Source organism: Erinaceus europaeus, chromosome 6, assembly GCF_950295315.1.
Source record: "Erinaceus europaeus chromosome 6, mEriEur2.1, whole genome shotgun sequence".
NCBI classification, from domain to species: domain Eukaryota; kingdom Metazoa; phylum Chordata; class Mammalia; order Eulipotyphla; family Erinaceidae; genus Erinaceus; species Erinaceus europaeus.
The window spans coordinates 53,039,721-53,057,127 of NC_080167.1; the positions used below are offsets into that span (position 1 = coordinate 53,039,721).

A 17,407-nucleotide genomic window follows, 5' to 3' on the forward strand; every position below is an offset into this window, starting at 1 on the left:
CAACAAAATGGGAAACAATAGCCTCCAGGAACAGTGGATTCAGAGACCCAGCAATAACCCTGGAGGCAAAGAAAGAAAGAAAGAAAAGAACCTATTTAGGGGCCTGAGCGGTGGCGCACCAGGCTAAGTACACACAGTACGGTGAAGTGCAAGGACCCGCACAAGGATCCAGGTTCAAGCCCCCAGCTCCTCACTAGCAGGGGGGTTGCTTCTGAATCGGTGAAGCAAATCTGCAAGTGTCTGTCTTTCTCTCTCCCTTTCTATCTTCCCCTCGTCTCTCAGTATCTCTCTGTCCTATAAAAAAAAAAATGGCCAGAGGAGCAGTGGATTTGTAGTGCAGGCACTGAGCCCCAGTGAGAAACCTGGAGGCAAAAAAGAAAAAAAAAAAAACCCAACTATTTAGGAAGCTTGTTTGAGAGTTGTACAGTGTAATTTCACTGAGATTAAGTTAGTACTTCTAATTAAGTTAAAAAAAAAAGGAGTCGGGCGGTAGTGCAAAGCGCAAGGATTGGTAAGGATCCCAGCTCAAGCCCCCCGGCTCCCCACCTGCAGGGGAGTCGCTTCACAGGTGGTGAAGCAGGTCTGCAGGTGTCTGTCTTTCTCTCCCCCTCTCTGTCTTCCCCTCCTCCATTTCTCTCTGTCCTATCCAACAGTGATGACATCAACAACAATAATAACTACAACAATAAGACAACAAGGGCAACAAAAGGGAATAAATAAATAAATATTAAAAAATAAAAATAAATAAATATTTATAAAAAAAGATTTTTCATGAGAGGAGAGAAAGTGACAGAGACAGAAACCAGGGCTCTGCTCAACTCTTGTGCATGGTGGTGTCAGGGATTGAGACTGGAATGGCTAGAGTTTGGGGCACGCAAGTCCTGAGCTCCCTTCCCTGCCTTTCTTTATTTGTGCATATTCTGCTGGGGTCTGGTCTAGCAGTAAGGAACACATAGGATAGTAGCAGAGCTCAAGGGGGCCGGGTGGTGGCACACCTGGTTGAGCGTATTCGTTACAGTGCACAAAGACCTGGGTTCAAATCCCCAGTCCCTGCCTGCAGGGGGAAAGCTTCACAAATGGTGAAGCAGTGCAGCAGGTATCTCTCTGTCTCTCACCCTGTCTGCCTCCCCTTCCCTCTCGATTTCTGGCTGTCTCTATTCAATAATTAAAAAAAACAGAGCTCAACATTTTACACGTTTCTAAATTTTAAAAGCAGAGATAATGCACTTTTCTTTCCCTCTTTCCTGATGGCCGTAATCTAGGTTTTCATTCTTGAACTGCAGTGAAGACTTTCCGGACACTGCTGCCCCTGCTGGTCGTTTGGTGTATTGCCCGTCATCTCTGCGGTGGCCCCCAGTGTTTGAATTGCTCTGGTTACCAGCTGGTATGCTAGCGGAAAAGGGAGACTCCGTGGGCTGGAAATATTTGAAATCCCTGCGGAAGCTCTTAGAGGCTGAACGCTAGATTATGATGGAGCCTTTACCACAGAAATAGATGACTGATGCCACCAGAAGGCTGGCCAATAAGCACTTAATTGCACACTCTGCCTCGCTCCCCAGATCCCATGCCGAGCTTCACAATTCAGAAGTTAAAGATAGACATAACATTGAACAGATTAGTTATTTTTTTTATTTGGTGCTGGGGAATATGCGATGCCACTGAGCAGCCTCCTCGACCCAGTTTTTCAACTTCATTTGCTTAGAGAGAGGGAGAGGAGACAAGGAGAAAAAATCAGCAGAGAGGCACCATCCTCAGAGCTCTCCTTCCCCCACGCTGTGCCATTTTCCATGGTGCCCCCATGTGGTTCCAGGGCCCCAAGCCTGGTAAACCGTGCACTCTACTGGGTGAACTATCTTCTTTAAAAGAATATTTAAAATTATCTTTATTTATTTATTGGATAGAGACAGCTAGAAATCGAGAGGGAAGGGGGAGATAGAGAGGAAGAGAGACAGAAATACACTTGCAGCCCGGCTTCATTCATAAAGCTTTTCCCCTGCAGGTGGGGACTGGGGGCTTGAACCTGGGTCCTTGTGCACTGTAACATGTGCACTCAACCAGATGTGCCACCACCCAGCCCCAGTGAGCTATCTTCTGGCCCTTTAAATGAAAGATAATTTAAGATTGTCTTTTTGTGGGTAATGTAGTTGTAGTGGTTTGTAAAATAATAACAAAATCTCGCCATTTGAAAGAAAACTTTACAGTATAGCTTGGCTACACGGCCTACATAACTACAATAAAATACTTATTTATCTCACTGGGACCATATGCCTGCATGATTCCACTGCTCTCATTGGACCTTTTTTCTCTTTTTTCCCTTAATGTGAAAGAGAGCCAGGAACAGAGAGACAGAGAGAAAGGAACAGACAGCATAGCACTGCTCAACATTCATGGAGCAATGCCTAGTGCCCTGCACAGTGCTCCCTTGTGATGCTGGGGACTGGAGCCCAGGTCGCGCAGGTAGTAAAATGTGTACTCTGCTGACTCAGCTGTCTTCTGGTTCCCATGTTAATTAAAGTGTGCCACTTTAACTTGTATTAAATAATAAAATATGTTAATTATACTTCAATTTGCACTAAAGAATAAATACATATGTAAATTTAAAAATTCTTCTTATGACAGGATGATCTCACTCTCAGGCAGAAGTTGAAAAACAAGATCAGAAGAGAAAACACAAGTAGAACCTGAACTGGAATTGACGTATTGCATCAGAGTAAAAGACTCTGGGGTGGTTGGGGGGAGAATACCGGTCCAAAAAGGATGACAGAGGACCTAGTGGGGGTCGTATTGTTATATGGAAAACTGGAAAATGTTATGCATGTACAAACTATTGTATTTACTGTTGAATGTAAAACATTAATTCCCCAATAAAGAAATTTAAAAAATTCTTTAAAGCATTAATTCCCCAATAAAGAAATTTAAAAAATTCTTTATTGGGGGAGTAATGTTTTATATTCGACAGTAAATACAATAGTTTGTACATGCATAACATTTATCAGTTTTCCACATAACAATACAACCCCCATTAGGTCCTCTGTCATCCTTTTTGGACCTGTATCCCAATAAATAAATTTTTAAAAAAAGAAAGAAAAGAAACTGCTGGGCTGGGGTATGTGTGTATATATATGTGTGTGTGTATTTAAAAAAAAAATCCTTGGGAGTCGGGTGGTAGTGCAGCAGGTTAAGCACATGTGACATGAAGCACAAGGACCGGCATAAGGGTCCCGGTTCGAGCCCCCAGCTCCCCACCTGCAAGGGAATTGCTAAAAGGCAGTGAAGCAGGTCTACAGGTGTCTAGCTTCCTCTCCCCCTCTCTGTGTTCCCCTCCTCTCTCCATTTCTCTCTGTCCTATCCAACAACAACATCAATAACAACAGTAATAACTGCAACAATAAGAACAATGGCAAAAAAAGTGAATAAATAAATATAAACAAAGTGTATTTAAAAAATTCTTATGACTGAGAAACTGAGAAGGTGGCTCAGTGGGTAAACTGAAAGTTTTGCAAACTTGAGGCCTTGGATTTGACCTCTGGAACCACATATGACTGAGCCATGAACTGATCACTCGCATATAAGGAATAAGTAGATTAAATTTTTCCTCAGGCACTGCATGTATGTATACATACAATACACATCCATATGTGCTCATTGAGGGTGACATAGTAGTTTCATGTTAGTTGACATTAGTTTTAGGAGTATAACAATGATATGTAGCAAAAAATTATAAGCTTAGTTAACAATCAGCTCCTTATGATGAGAACTTTTCAGACCTACTCCCTGCAAGTCACAAACATGCATTGTGAATACATTTGCTTGACTTGAGCCTACTTTTTTGAAATCTTAGGACATTTCCCAAGTTTCTGCATAACGTGCAGTAGTGCTCAGTAGGTGGCGCCACTACACTGTCTTTTGAGTCTGATTTCAGGATTTTTTTTTTTTGGGGGGGGGGGGTTTGCTAGCCAGAAACTTCTATGACCAGGAAAGGGCTTGGGAGGGAAACCTAGATCTCTTGACCTAGTTTTAAGTAGGTTATGACTAAGATTCTACATATAATTTTTTTCAAACCCTTTAAAGTTCTATACCCCGAGTAAGTAGACATATTGAGTAAACATTTGGTTTTTATGTACACTTAAAAAAATACATCTAACTTAAGAATCTGAAAGTATTCTGTTAATATTTTCTCTCTGGATTCTGCATTTTAGATGGGTAGATACCTCCAACCCCAATCCATTACTATTCTTTTTTTTAAAGATCTTTAAAAATATTTATTTACTTATTCATATATTTCCTTTTTGTTGCCCTTGTTTTTATTGTTGTTATAGTTGTGATTGTTATTGATGTCGTCATTGTTAGATAGGACAGAGAGAAATGGAGAGAGGAGGGAAAGACGCGGGGGGGGGCAGGGGAGAAAGATAGACACCTGCAGACCTGCTTCACAGCCTGTGAAGTGATTCCCCTGCAGGTGGGGAGCCGGGGGCTGGAACCGGGATCCTTACACCAGTCCTTGTGCTTTGTGCCACGTGTGCTTAACCCTCTGCACTACCACACAACTCCCCCGTTAGTATTCTTTCTACCATAAAACAACAAACTCTATCAGGGCTGCTGGTGGCATACCTGGTAGAATGTGATACCATGTGCAAGGAACGAAGGTCAATGCTGTGGGGGGGAAGTGGCCAAGCAATGTTGCAAGTTGTCTTCCTCTTTCTCTCTCTGTTACCCCCTTCCCTCTCAATTTATCTGTCTCTATAAAAAATAAATAAATAATTAGTAGTTCTTTTTAAAGTAATGAAGTCCAGAAAAGTCATATCACTTTACAAATTGAATTTTTACTTCCACAAAACTTCTTTTGAATTAAAAAAAAATCATTGTGTCTATAAGGAGTAACTTACACTCTAGTTGATAAATGAATGAATGAATGAATGAATGAATGAATGAATGAATGAATGTGTGTCAAGCAGTGTGGGCACAGTATCTTTCTTGCCACTCCCAGAACTACCACTAGTGCTGTCTAACAGCTATCTTCTTGTTAAAATTTTTTTATGAGGCATACAAAATTAGGATAGGAAATACATAGCAAGTATACGTGCACCTACTATTCAGTAAAAGAAACTAAAGATCTTAGGTATACTTGGATTTCCTGTGTATAATTCCCATTTGCATTCACTTGCTTTTTATTTTCATTTAAAAAATATTTATTTATTTATTTTCCCTTTTGTTGCCCTTGTTGTTTTTTATTGTTGTTGTAGTTATTGTTGTTATTGATGTCATCATTGTTAGATAGGACAGAGAGAAATCAAGAGAGGACATGAAGACAGAGGGGGAGAGAAAGATAGACACCTGCAGACCTGCTTTACTGCTTGTGAAGCGACTTCCTTGCAGGTGGGGAGCCGGGGTCTCAAATCGGGATCCTTAGGCGGGTCCTTGTGCTTTGCCACCACCTGTGCTTAACCCACTGTGCTACTGCCCGACTCCCTCCTTTTTATTTTCGTTCAACTTTATGTTTTGGAAAACTACCCAAGTTGATACCTATTTTATTCATTTGTATATAAGCACATTGAGTGAATTTTCCATACTTAGTTTAAACCATTTTTTCCATTGATGCATATTTACATGGCTTCCAATTTTCCATGATTACAGACAACATGCATTCTTGATTATGCAGAGATATGCCTGTGAACTTAAGTATTTTAAGTGCCTCAAATGTTTCTCAACAACAGAACATGAAACATACTTTTGGCTGTTACTGTAGCCATATCTGCACCCCATTCTCTCATTCAGTGTAGCTTGTGTTATTTCTCAATTTGAGCTGAGTTTGGCAATACTAGAAGATAACAAATTGGGAAGTTAAAAGACATTTAGAGGGTAGTTTGTCTCCAAGAGTTTTCATTTTCCAAATACCCAAGAGTGGGATGGTGGAGTTGTAGGTGGGCACATAATTCTCTTTATATCGAACTGCCAAATAACTCTTCAAAAGAGTATCAGCAATTCAGACCCCTACTGTGTTTGGAAATGCCTACTTACTCACTATTCTTTCTAATATTATCTATCAATCTCTTTTTAAAACATGATTTATTTTTTTTTGAGAGAATCAGAACACCATTATTGTATAGACTTGGGACCTTACACATATAAGTCTTATGTTCCATCATTGAGCCACCTCCTTGAGCACCTTAAAAAAACAACCTGCAGTGCTCGCTTCGGCAGCACATATACTAAAATTGGAACGATACAGAGAAGATTAGCATGGCCTCTGTGCAAGGATGACACGCAAATTCGTGAAGCGTTCCATATTTAAAAAAAAAAACCCTGCAACAACTTGTTCTTATTGAAAATTTCAGAAATAGACACGGGACGTACTGCAGTGGTAACACACATGGTTTGCATGCAAGAGGTCCCAGGCACCACTAGGAGTCAGAGGTTCAAAACAAAGAGAAAAGCAAAAAAGAAAGCTTCACAAAACCTGAGAGAGGATGGGATAATGAACTTTCATATTCCTATCACTGAATTTTTACAACTTGACCCACATGTACCCATCTGCTATGAACTTTCCCCTCCCCCAGTATGAAGCAAATCTTATTCCAATATATTACTCTGAAAATTGAAGACTATTTCTTTTAAACATAACAGCAGTGCCATGATTACAGTCATTAGTATGCTTAAAATTTAATCAGCAGTCGTCCTTTAGTAGTATAAAATAATCAGTCAGGGTTTAGATTTTCACAATTGTCTCATGGCATTTTTGTGGTTTGTTTGACTCACAATCCAAAGTCAGACGTATAAATAACATCTTGTTGATCTATCTCTGAAATGCCTTTTATTCTGTGTGTTCCTTCTGTGGCTTTCTCCCCTCCTCTGATATTTATTTGTTGAAAGAACTGGATTTCTGTAGACAGGGAGGTGGTCTAGTGGTAGAGTGCAGGACTTGCATGGGTGAGGGCCCGAGTTTGATCCACATAGTACCACATAGGCTGCAGTGAGGATCTCTTCATAAGTAAGTAAGCAAGTAAATAAATAAGTAAATAAATGTTTAGAAATAATAAAATCTGAACTTCTTGCCATCCAATTTTTTACATCTGTATTTTTACTAAGTCCCAGATGAACAAGAATCATCTGTTTCCATATTTTCTGAAAGTTGGCATCTGATCTTGACCAGGTTTGCATGAGAAGAGCTTGGTCCTGTAGTTTACAAAGGGCTCCTGTACAGCCTTCCAGGTCTGCTCCCCACTTAGTGAGCCAGGCTTGCCTGCAAGGACATCATGTAAGCAATGAGAGGCAATCAGTCCAGTTATTCACAAACAAGTTCTGCATGACTTTCCACTCCCCCCACCTCTCATCTAAACTTGAGGATGCTCTTGGACGGGAGTCATTGGATGGAAGTATTTTCTTTATCAAAACTATCTAAGCCAAAATAACTCTCCCTGAACATTTGGGTCCTACAGGTCCCTCTCTCCCTCGACAATCTAATTTTTGTTTTTTATTCATCTAGTGTGTTTAAAATTGGAGACTAGAAAACAGAAATCTTCTCTTGGGTTCTATTTAATTACTAAAAAGAACAGACCAGATATTCGTCTATGTCTCTAGGCTATTTGGCTGAATTAGAAGGCAAAACAAAGAGTGAAAACTAATGCTTTTTCCAAATCTCAGTGATTTAGGAAGTAACTTGGTGGTTTCTCTAAAATTTATAGGATTGTACACTACAAGGGAGGGGGAGTCAAGGTCAGTAGTCCTGTTGATAGTTAATTCTCTCCTTTTTTTCCTTTCTTTTTTCTTCTTCTTCTCTTTCTTTTTTCCTTTTCCTGGCTATCATTGAGACTCTGCGCCAACGTGTGAATCCGCTGCTCCCATGACTATCTTTTTCTTTCTATTATTATTATTATTTCTTTTTTCTCTTCTTTTCTTTTTTTTGGCTAGGTCAGAAAGAAATTTAGAGGGGAGGGGGAAATATATATATATAGAGAGAAGGATATATCTGCAGACCTACTTCACACCTCATGAAATGTCCCCCCTGTATGTGGGGAGGGGGGCTCGAACCTGGATCCTTGCACATGGTAACGTTTGTGCTTAACCAGGTGCACCACTGTCCCCTTATTTAACACTTGTCCTTAGAGAAATTCAGTGACATGTAAAGGGGAAAGAAGAAGCTTTGGTTTAGCTTGATATGAAAATCTTACCCCTGGAGTGTTATCTGATGTTTATTTCCATGCTTAGTCTAAGTAGCTAAGGGATTTCAAATGATTAATGCAAACATAAATAGAGAAAAGCTTCCTATTATGTCTTGGGTTGGGGTTCAGGGAATAATGATGCACATAATTTTACAAATTTCCTTTGTAAATTTGGGTGTGGTTGAGAAGGGGCGGTGAGGCCAATCCTTCTTGTCGGCATCTAATGTTTAAGCAAGTTTTCCTAGGTGTAAAAATATTGGAGCGTTATCATGAGTATTATTTGAGTCACTAGTACTCAGGCTTTTTAAGACAACAATTTTTTTTTTTTTTTACACTTGACCACTGCTTAGCTCTGGTTTATGGTGTTGCGGAGATTGAGTCTGGGACTTCAGAGCCTCAGGTGTGAGAGTCTCTTTGCATAACCATCAAAGCAAAGGACTGGGGGAGGGGCTTTCAGGTCCTGGAGCATGATGGTGGAGGAGGATCTAGGCTGGGGGTGAGAGTGTTTTGTAGAAAACTGAGAAATTTTACACATGTACCAACAACTGTATACACTGTAACCATTAATTTCCCCCAATTAAAAATGGGTAAGGAAAGCGGAGAATGCCTGCTGGGAGTGGTGCATTTGAAGCGCTGGTATCAAGCCCCAGAGATAATGTTGGTGACAATAATGTGTGTGTGTGTGTGTGTGTCCCTCCTAGCTAAATTATTGAAGAGTAATTGTGAACCATTCTGGAACACAGAGTTCACCAGTAGTAAGCAATTTCGATTACATGTGACTGACTGATCTGGGAAATAAGGAGAGAAAGAACGCTGACCGAATGGGCACGTTTTGCACCAGGCAAAGGGGGAGCAAAGGCTAATGGGATGATTCATATTTCATCAGAACCTGGAGTCTGCCCAGAATTGTCTCATCAGTGGGGAGACCGGGATGCAGAGGTCTGACATTTTGTACCTGATTAGTAGAACAGGAAGTAGGGCTAAGACACCCTGACTCTGAGGTCCTTTCTTGCCCACCCTAGTGACTTATTAAGCATTAAAGTCAGCAGGTAAAAGCACTTGTCTTAACTAGACAATGGTGGTTCTAAATGAATGCTATGGTGTATTTATGGCCACAGAGCAGGACATAGACTTTAGCTAGCTATTACAATGGCATCTCCAATAAATAAAATAAAATAAAAAAATAAAATAAATAAAATAAAATAGAACATCTCCTTCATGCTTAAAAAGTAATTTACAGGAGACCACCAGATGTCACACCTGGTAGAATGTACACATCACCATACTCAAGGATCCAGGCTGTCTTCCTGGGCCACCACATGACATTGCTCTGTGGGGGATGGGGTGGGGGGGTGGGGAGGAGCTTCATGAGCAGAGGAGTAGTGTTTTCCTTATCTCTCTCCTTGATCTCCATATGTCTCTCAACCTCTATCTAGAGGAAAGAAAAATTTTCTTATTTATCTGTGAGAAAAAGAGAGAGGAGGAACACTGTCCAGCTTTGACATAAAGTGATACTAGGGATTGTATATAAGTCCTGCTCTCTAATGCCTTGAGAGATCTCTCTGGCCCTCTTCCATACTTCTTTTATTTTTTTAATTAAAAAATTTTTTTTTTATTTATAAAAAGGAAACGTTGACAAAACCATAGGATAAGAGGGGTACAACTCAGGATCGGGCGGTGGCAGAGTGGGTTGAGCGCACGTGGTGCAAAGTGCAAGGACTGGTGTAGGGATCCCGGTTCGAGCCCCGGCTCCCTATGTGTAGGGGAGTCGCTTCACAGGCAGTGAAAACGGTCTGCAGGTGTCTATCTTTCTCTCTCCCTCTGTCTTCCCCTCCTCTCTCCATTTCTCTCTGTCCTACCCAATAACAACATCAATAACAACAACAATAATAACCATAACAACTATAAAAAACAACAACAACCAGGGCAACAAGGGGGAAGGGATGGCCTCCAGGAGCAGTGGATTCATGTTGCTGGCACTGAGCCCCAGCAATAACCCTGGAGGCAAAAAAGGGGTACAACTCCACACAATTCCCACCACCAGAACTCTATATCCCATCCCCTCCCCTGATAGCTTTCCTATTCTTTATCCCTCTGGGAGTATGGACCCAAGGTCATTGTGGGATGCAGAAGGTGGAAGGTTTGGCTTCTGTAATTGCTTCTGTAATTGCATTGACAGGTCGATCCATACTCCCAGCCTTTCTCTCTCTTTCCCTAGTGGGGAAAGACTCTGGAGAAGCGGAGCTTCAGGACACATTGGTAGGGTTGTCTTCCCAGGGAAGTCTGGTCGCATCCTGCTAGCATCTGCAACATGGTGGTTGAAAAGAGAGTTAACATACAAAGCCAAACAAATTGTTGACCAATCATGGATCTAAAGGCTGGAATATACAGTCAACAGTATTTATACTTCTTCTTTCTATCCCACTCCATCTTATTTCTCCTGCTTGTGGTACTTTGCCCTTGTGCATACAGAATTTAATCACTCCTGGGTCAACGTTTTCATTCTGTTTAGTTCAGATAGATATATAGGGAGGGAGAGACAGCACAGGTTTCCCCCTTGTGCCATGTCACTCTATTTGGTGCAGGGACTCAAAACCCAGCAAGGCAGGTGATGTACTGAGTGAGCTATCTTCTATATGCCTTCTGTGCTTTTCAATGACTAACTTGTAACTTTTTTTTAAAATAATTTTTTTTACATTTATTTATTTATTTATTTATTTATTTTCCCATTTGTTGCCCTTGTTTATCGTTGTTGTTGTTATTGCTGTCGTTGTTGGATAGGACAGAGAGAAATGGAGAGAGGAGGGGAAGACAGAGAGGGGGAGAGAAAGATAGACACCTGCAGACCTGCTTCACCACCTGTGAAGCAACTCCCCTGCAGGTGGGGAGCCGGGGGCTCGAACCGGGATCCTTATACTGATCTTTGTGCTTTGTGCCACCTGCGCTTAACCCGCCGAGCTACGCCCGACTCCCACTAACTTGTAACTTTACAACACAATCAACAGAATGCTCTTTTAGAATTGCCTGCACAGTATGCAGGCACACACACTCCTTCACAGTCTCTCTGTAGGTACAGAGCACGGTCTGACGTGTGGTGACTTACTTAGTAGAAGGACCAGCCGCTCTCTGCTTGCCCCCACTGCCCCCCACCTCACCGCCTACCTTCATCTGGTGGGATCTGGGCTGTGTCAGAGCATCCCTTCTGGTCTTTCTTGTCTTCCATGGTGCTGCCAGAGAGGTATTTATGACCACAGAGCTTTCCTGTTTAAAATCCTTCAAGGACATTCTCTGCTGGAATTCCAGGGTATTTTGTATGTGCCTCTATTTTGACAATTTACCACAAAGAACTGTCATGATTTAGGTATGCTTCTACACTGGGATGGAAACTTCTTTAGGATGGAACTAAGCCTTAACCTACAAAATTTCTTGGTAGTCTGGATTACAAATCTGACATATTGGGTGCTGTTGGCTGATTTAATGAATGGTTAGTATCGGTGCCTTGTCTTATTGTGGTTTACATATGCAAGATCAATGACACCTGTGCCATGTGATTTTGCTTTGAACAAGGCCATTGCTGCATCAACTGGGGACCCACTGCTGTTTTTAAAAAGCCCAGGAGTCTAAGTCTACTCTTGCTTTACACACTCACAAACACACACACACACACACACACACACACACACACACACACACACACACACCTACCTTTCTTAAAAGTTTACACTTTTCCCCATCTTACTGGCATATGTTCAAGGTGAAAAGACCCTGGGACTAAACTAGATCATTATTCTGCTTTGTCTTGTCCTGGGGGCAATGCCTAGATTACTGTGAGTTTAGAAGGAAAGGTGAGAGTTATTGCTATATCTACATAGATCTCACTTGTCTAAGATTTTGAGAGATATATATTGTTTTTTCTTTTTCTTTGTCTCCAGGGTTATTGTTGGGGCTTGGTGCCTACACTATGAATCCACTGCTCCTGGAGGCTATTTTTTTCATTTTTTTTTGTTGCCTGTGTTGTTGTTGAGGGGGAGAGAAAGATAGACACCTGCAGACCTGCTTCACCACTTGTGAAGCGACCCCCTTGCACGCGGGGTGCTGGAACTAGGATCCTTGTGCCGGTCCTTGCACTTTGCGCCTGTGTACTTCACCTGCGTGCTACTGCCTGGCCTCCTAGAGAGAAGTCTTTTCATGGGCTGTTGATATTGCAAAGATGTAGTAGGTGGAAAGTTTTATATCATTTCTTGAATTACATATTTAGAAGTATGATCATTAAGTATTTTCTCCATTTTGAAAATTCAAATTGGTTGGTCTCTTACTAGGCTGGAGTAATACTAATGCTTTGGGGTGGGGGGAAGAGAACTTAGTTTTCAAAGGCATGTGAAAAGATGAATTTAAAATTGTCCTGAAACACAAACTCCAGGCATGAAAGAGGAATTTTATGATATTTTGAGTCTTTCATGGTGTGTTGATCTGTCAGAGAAGAAAGTGTACAGACAGGTACTTGGTAAGCATTATTGTTCACCAAAAGCTTGTTATAGAGCAAAAATAACTTTTGTGAATGAAGGAAAACAAAATTATTCAGCAAGATGTCCAAATATCTTAAATAACTTTAGAATTTTTAAAAATACTGGTAGTGGAAGAAAATACTTCCTTTAAGTACACACTATGAGTTTGAAGTAATGAGTTAGAGCAAATGTTTAGTTAAGTCTGGTTTCAAACATTTGAGATAGAAATATAAATTTACCTTAATTGGCATTTTACTTACAGAAGTATTTCTGTGACTCATACAAACTTGGCTTAAGCATGTGTTAGAAATAATTATTCAGACTTGATACCGAATATTTACTATGATTTCTGAATGCTCTCGGTTTGACTGTTCACTCCTTCCTTCCTTTCATTTTTCTTTTCTCTTTTTACCTCCAGGGTTATACTAAGACTTGGTGCTGGCACTAGGAATCCAATGTTCCCAAAGACCATTTTTTTTCTTCTATTTTTTCTTCTATAGGACCGAGAGAAATTGAGAGGGGAGAGGGAGCTAGAAAATGACGGAAGGAGAGACATAGACACCTGCAGACCTGCTTCACTGCTCCTGAAGCATCCTTTCTGCAGGTAGGGAGCAGGGGATTGAACCTGGATCCTTGTGTGGGCTTTCTGCATAGTACTATGTGCTCTTCACTGGGTGTGCCACCACCCAACCCTCTTTCTTTTCTTATTTATTTATTTATTTATGGAAGAGAAATTTGATTATTTAGAGAGAGAGAAAAACCAGAGCATGGCATATGCAGAGCTGGGGATCAAACCTGGAGCCTCAAGTATGCAAGTCTTGTGTTCTATAGGGAAGCCCCTCTTTGACTGACAAGGCCTACTGTTGCTGAAGAAACAGCTCCAAGGTGGATTCTTCCATTGGGATTTCCTCCTCCTCCTCCTTTTTTTTTTCTTTTTGCCTCCAGGGTTATTGCTGGGGCTCAGTGCCTGCACCATGAATCCACTGCTCCTGGAGGTCATTTTTCCCCCCTTTTGTTGCCCTTGTTGTTGTAGCCCTGTTGTGGTTATTATTGCTGTTGTTGATGTCGTTCGTTGTTGGACAGGACAGAGAGAAATGGAGAGAGGAGGGGAAGACAGAGAGGAAGAGAAAGATAGACACCTGCAGACCTGCTTCACTGCCTGTGAAGCGACTCCCCTATAGGTGGGGAGCTGGAGGCTTGAACTGGGATCCTTACGCCAGTCCTTGTGCTTTGCGCCATGTGCGCTTAACCTGCTGCGCTACCACCCGACCCCAGGATTTCCTTCTTCTAAGGAGCATTCCTTTCATTCCAATATTTCCATGAAGATAATGTCTTTTTTTTTTTAAATGGGTACACTATTTAATTAAGTTCTTCTTAAAGAACTTTAGAACACCACTTTATGCAGGTAAAGTCCATTTGTGAGAGCAAACACAGGGCAGAGATAGCCCTGGAGTTGAGGAATGGCTTTAATTTTCAGCAAGATCTGTGAGTGCAGAGCTTTCTGATCAACGTTGTACTGCTCTGTAATCTTGCCTTTCTTTTCCGTGTCAGAGAACTCATTTCCTGGTGTCTGGGCTTTTGCAGTTTCTTCTTCTTGTTGAAGTAAGTATCAGTGAGATGGTTGGGGATTTTCACACCACTGATATCAATTTTGGTGGAGGTGGCAATGACAAATTTCTGGTGTGTTCTATGCAGAGGAACTCGGTTGAGTGACAGAGGTTTAGTCACAAGGAATAAGCCATGTCCAGCTGCTTCAAGAAAAACCACCCTTTTGCCTCTGTGATAGTTTTTTTTCCATTTTAACTAAGCATGTGCTTCAAGAGAGCCAGGAATGAAAAAAGCATGAGGATCTGGACAGCATGTCTCCCTACTCAAGGAGCTTTGCTCTGGGTTTCCTGTACTGGCCAGAGTCCAGCTGGCCAGCCTCTTCTCACCCTCCTTTGCCTCCTGTGATTTTGTTTGGGATGAGGGAGGCTCAGGGGATGATAGACAGCTGAATTTGCAGTGGGCAGTGGAGTGAAGTAGAGTTCCCCTCCTTGGCTGGGAGGAAGTTGTCTTTCTATCGCTGTAGGAAACGGAGCCTACTCTGCAGGCAAATCCCAAACAGGCTTGTTTCAGCTCTCACTAAAACAATTCTGATCCCTAGGGCTTTGGTCTCATTTGTGACCTCTTCAAATCTCTTGGCAGTCCCTAAACTCCCAGCCATAGGTTGGCCAGAACTACGAATGAGAGAGTTCAGGCCCCGAGTTGAGGTGGGGAATGTGCTGAGTTCTGTACATGTGGAATCTGCAGTGTTTCATGTCAGTTTCACTGCTACATGTAGATAGCCCAGCAATGGTGTGTCCCTGATTGACAGGGCTCTGATGTCCTTACAGAGATAGAAGTGAAGCCAAGGAAACACACTGAGGGCTTGAGAGGTACCAGGTAGGGTGTGTGCTTGCCATGCGTCTCCCTATGGCATCTGGTTCTTCATACTAAACTTGACAAGTAATTGAGGAGAACAGCAGGATTTCAGGCATTTAAAGCTTTTATTCAAGAAAAATGAAAGCACACACACATAACTGCACATGAGAAAAAAAAATCAGTATAGTGAGGCTAGGATCTATTTTTATGCACATAAGACGCTACCTTCACTTCCTTTCTAAACCACGTATACACCTACTACGACTTCCAGATGTTCATTTTTCCTCTTCCCTCTCAGGTAAGGGAAATAAAGGCCTAGCTTCCTCAGGTGTTTTTCAAATACTCCTCCTTCCCTGTGATGGGACAAGGACAAAGGTACCTGGTTACAAAAGTTCCAAATCACAGTGGAACTAGGGTTCAGTGCCCTCTGTTCTTCACCTTCTCCTAACAATGCTTGTGGCCATCTCTGAATGCTGACACCACACAGAAGGTGCTATGGCATGGGATGAACTCCAGTGCTATAGTGTCTTTCCCTTCCTTCCTTCCTTCCTTCCTTCCTTCCTTCCTTTTTTTCTCTTATTTTTTTATCATTGTTGTGGTTATTATTTTTGTTATTATTGATGTCATTGTTGGATAAGACAGAGAGAAATGGAGAGAGGAGGGAAAGACAGAGAGGGGGAGAGAAAGATAGACACCTGCAGACCTGCTTCACCACCTGTGAAGCAACTCCCCTGTAGGAGGGGAGCTGGGGGCTTGAACTGGGATCCTTAAACTGGTCCTTGTGCTTAACCCGTTGTGCTACCACCTGGCCCCCTTTCTTTCTTCCTTTCTTCTTTCCTTTCTTCCTTCCTCCCTTCCTCCCTCCCTTCCTTCCTTCCTTCCTTCCTCTCTTTCTTTCTTTCCCTCTCTGTAACTGAATGCAGGAGTGATTTCACCTCTGGAGCAGTGTAATCATGCATTCAATTTATTTAGCACTCCACAAAACTACACATATAGCCAGAAAACATTCTTGACATGTAATGTGTGCCTATTTATGTCTATTATAGATAAGCTGTCAGGAAAGGCTTTGGGCGAAGGGATATGACACCTCAGCAGACAATTTGGAGTTCGAGGTGAGCCACATCATGTCAGTCATTTATCAATTCAGTTGGAGACTGTTTCCCTTTTCCTCCCACTCAGGATGCAGACTATCCCCAGAGCTGGAACCTTAACCCTAATTTCCACTTCTGGGATCACAGAGAGACCAGGGAGTAAGTTCATTTCATTCTCTGGAAAATAGAGTTTGGGAAAGTCACTTTGTCACAGGGTTATTGTCAGCATGAACTGAGCTCAAGGTACTTGGGGACCCTTAGGAAGATCCCTTGCACACAATAAACTTCATAAAGTGTTGACTGTTATTAACATCACCCATCTCAGGGACCCCACTTTACCTCACTCAAAATGATTAAAGACTGCCTACACTGAAATTACTCTTCTTCTTGGGGGAGCTCAGAGCCCCTGTGACTCCCTTTGCTGGGAACCAAGCACAAAGAGCTGGCTGTGTGCGCCCCTCAGCCCACAGGGTAGATGCCTCGGCTTTGGCAGCCTCTCTCACCTGCGGAGAAGCAACTTTCTGGCCTCTTTCTACCTAGAGCGGGGGGAAAAAATCTTCCTTGGGAAATTTCACTAAATTAAGCACCTTTGCAAGTTCACTACACAGAACTGTAGTTGATAGCATGTGGAAAGACAATACAGAAGCATTCATAAGTAATATTAAGAGAGAGCTGGGGAGTTATCCCAACAGCACAGCACAGAACTTGCATGAAGTCCCAGGTCCTGGACACCATATATGGAAAAGCCTGGGGGTGCTCTGGACCCTCTTATTCTCTCTCTCTCTCTCTCATCACAATAAATGAAAGAAAAGGGAGCTGGGAGGAATATCTCAGCCTACTAGAAACACCAACTTACATCTCTGAGGCCTCAGAGGTCATGGGTTCAAGTCTCAGCACCACCTTGTGCCAGAACTGTGCAATACTATGGCCCTTTCTCCTTTCTCTTATCCTGTATTTTAATCACTCACTCACTCACTCACTCACTCACTCACTCACTCACTCACTCATTTTAAAAGATAGAGTGACCCCATACCTTCTGGATCAAATACAGATACACTTTTCCAACACTCACCCTGAGTCCACATCCCAGTCAGTCCATCCTGGGGACCTGCTGCTAATTTCTGCAGCTGGCCAACTGCTGGCTTCAATTTCCCTGTGTGCTGTTTCCCCACCCCCTGATGTCTACTTGCCACTCTAAGGGTTCCTAAAAGTCTCAGTTTAGCCATTCTGTGTTCAAGGTGACCTCCAT

At 42.1% G+C, this 17,407-nt stretch overlaps 1 non-coding gene and 1 pseudogene across 1 annotated transcript; one reads left to right on the forward strand and one right to left on the reverse strand.

Moving 5' to 3' along the window:
* Positions 1 to 6,185: 6,185 nt before the first annotated feature.
* On the forward strand, positions 6,186 to 6,292 carry LOC132539129 (U6 spliceosomal RNA). Its single transcript, XR_009550435.1, has one exon. It is a non-coding gene; the product is annotated as a U6 spliceosomal RNA (small nuclear RNA).
* A 7,756-nt stretch (positions 6,293 to 14,048) lies between these two features.
* Positions 14,049 to 17,037, reverse strand: LOC103116702 (large ribosomal subunit protein eL6-like; annotated as a pseudogene).
* Positions 17,038 to 17,407: the final 370 nt, after the last annotated feature.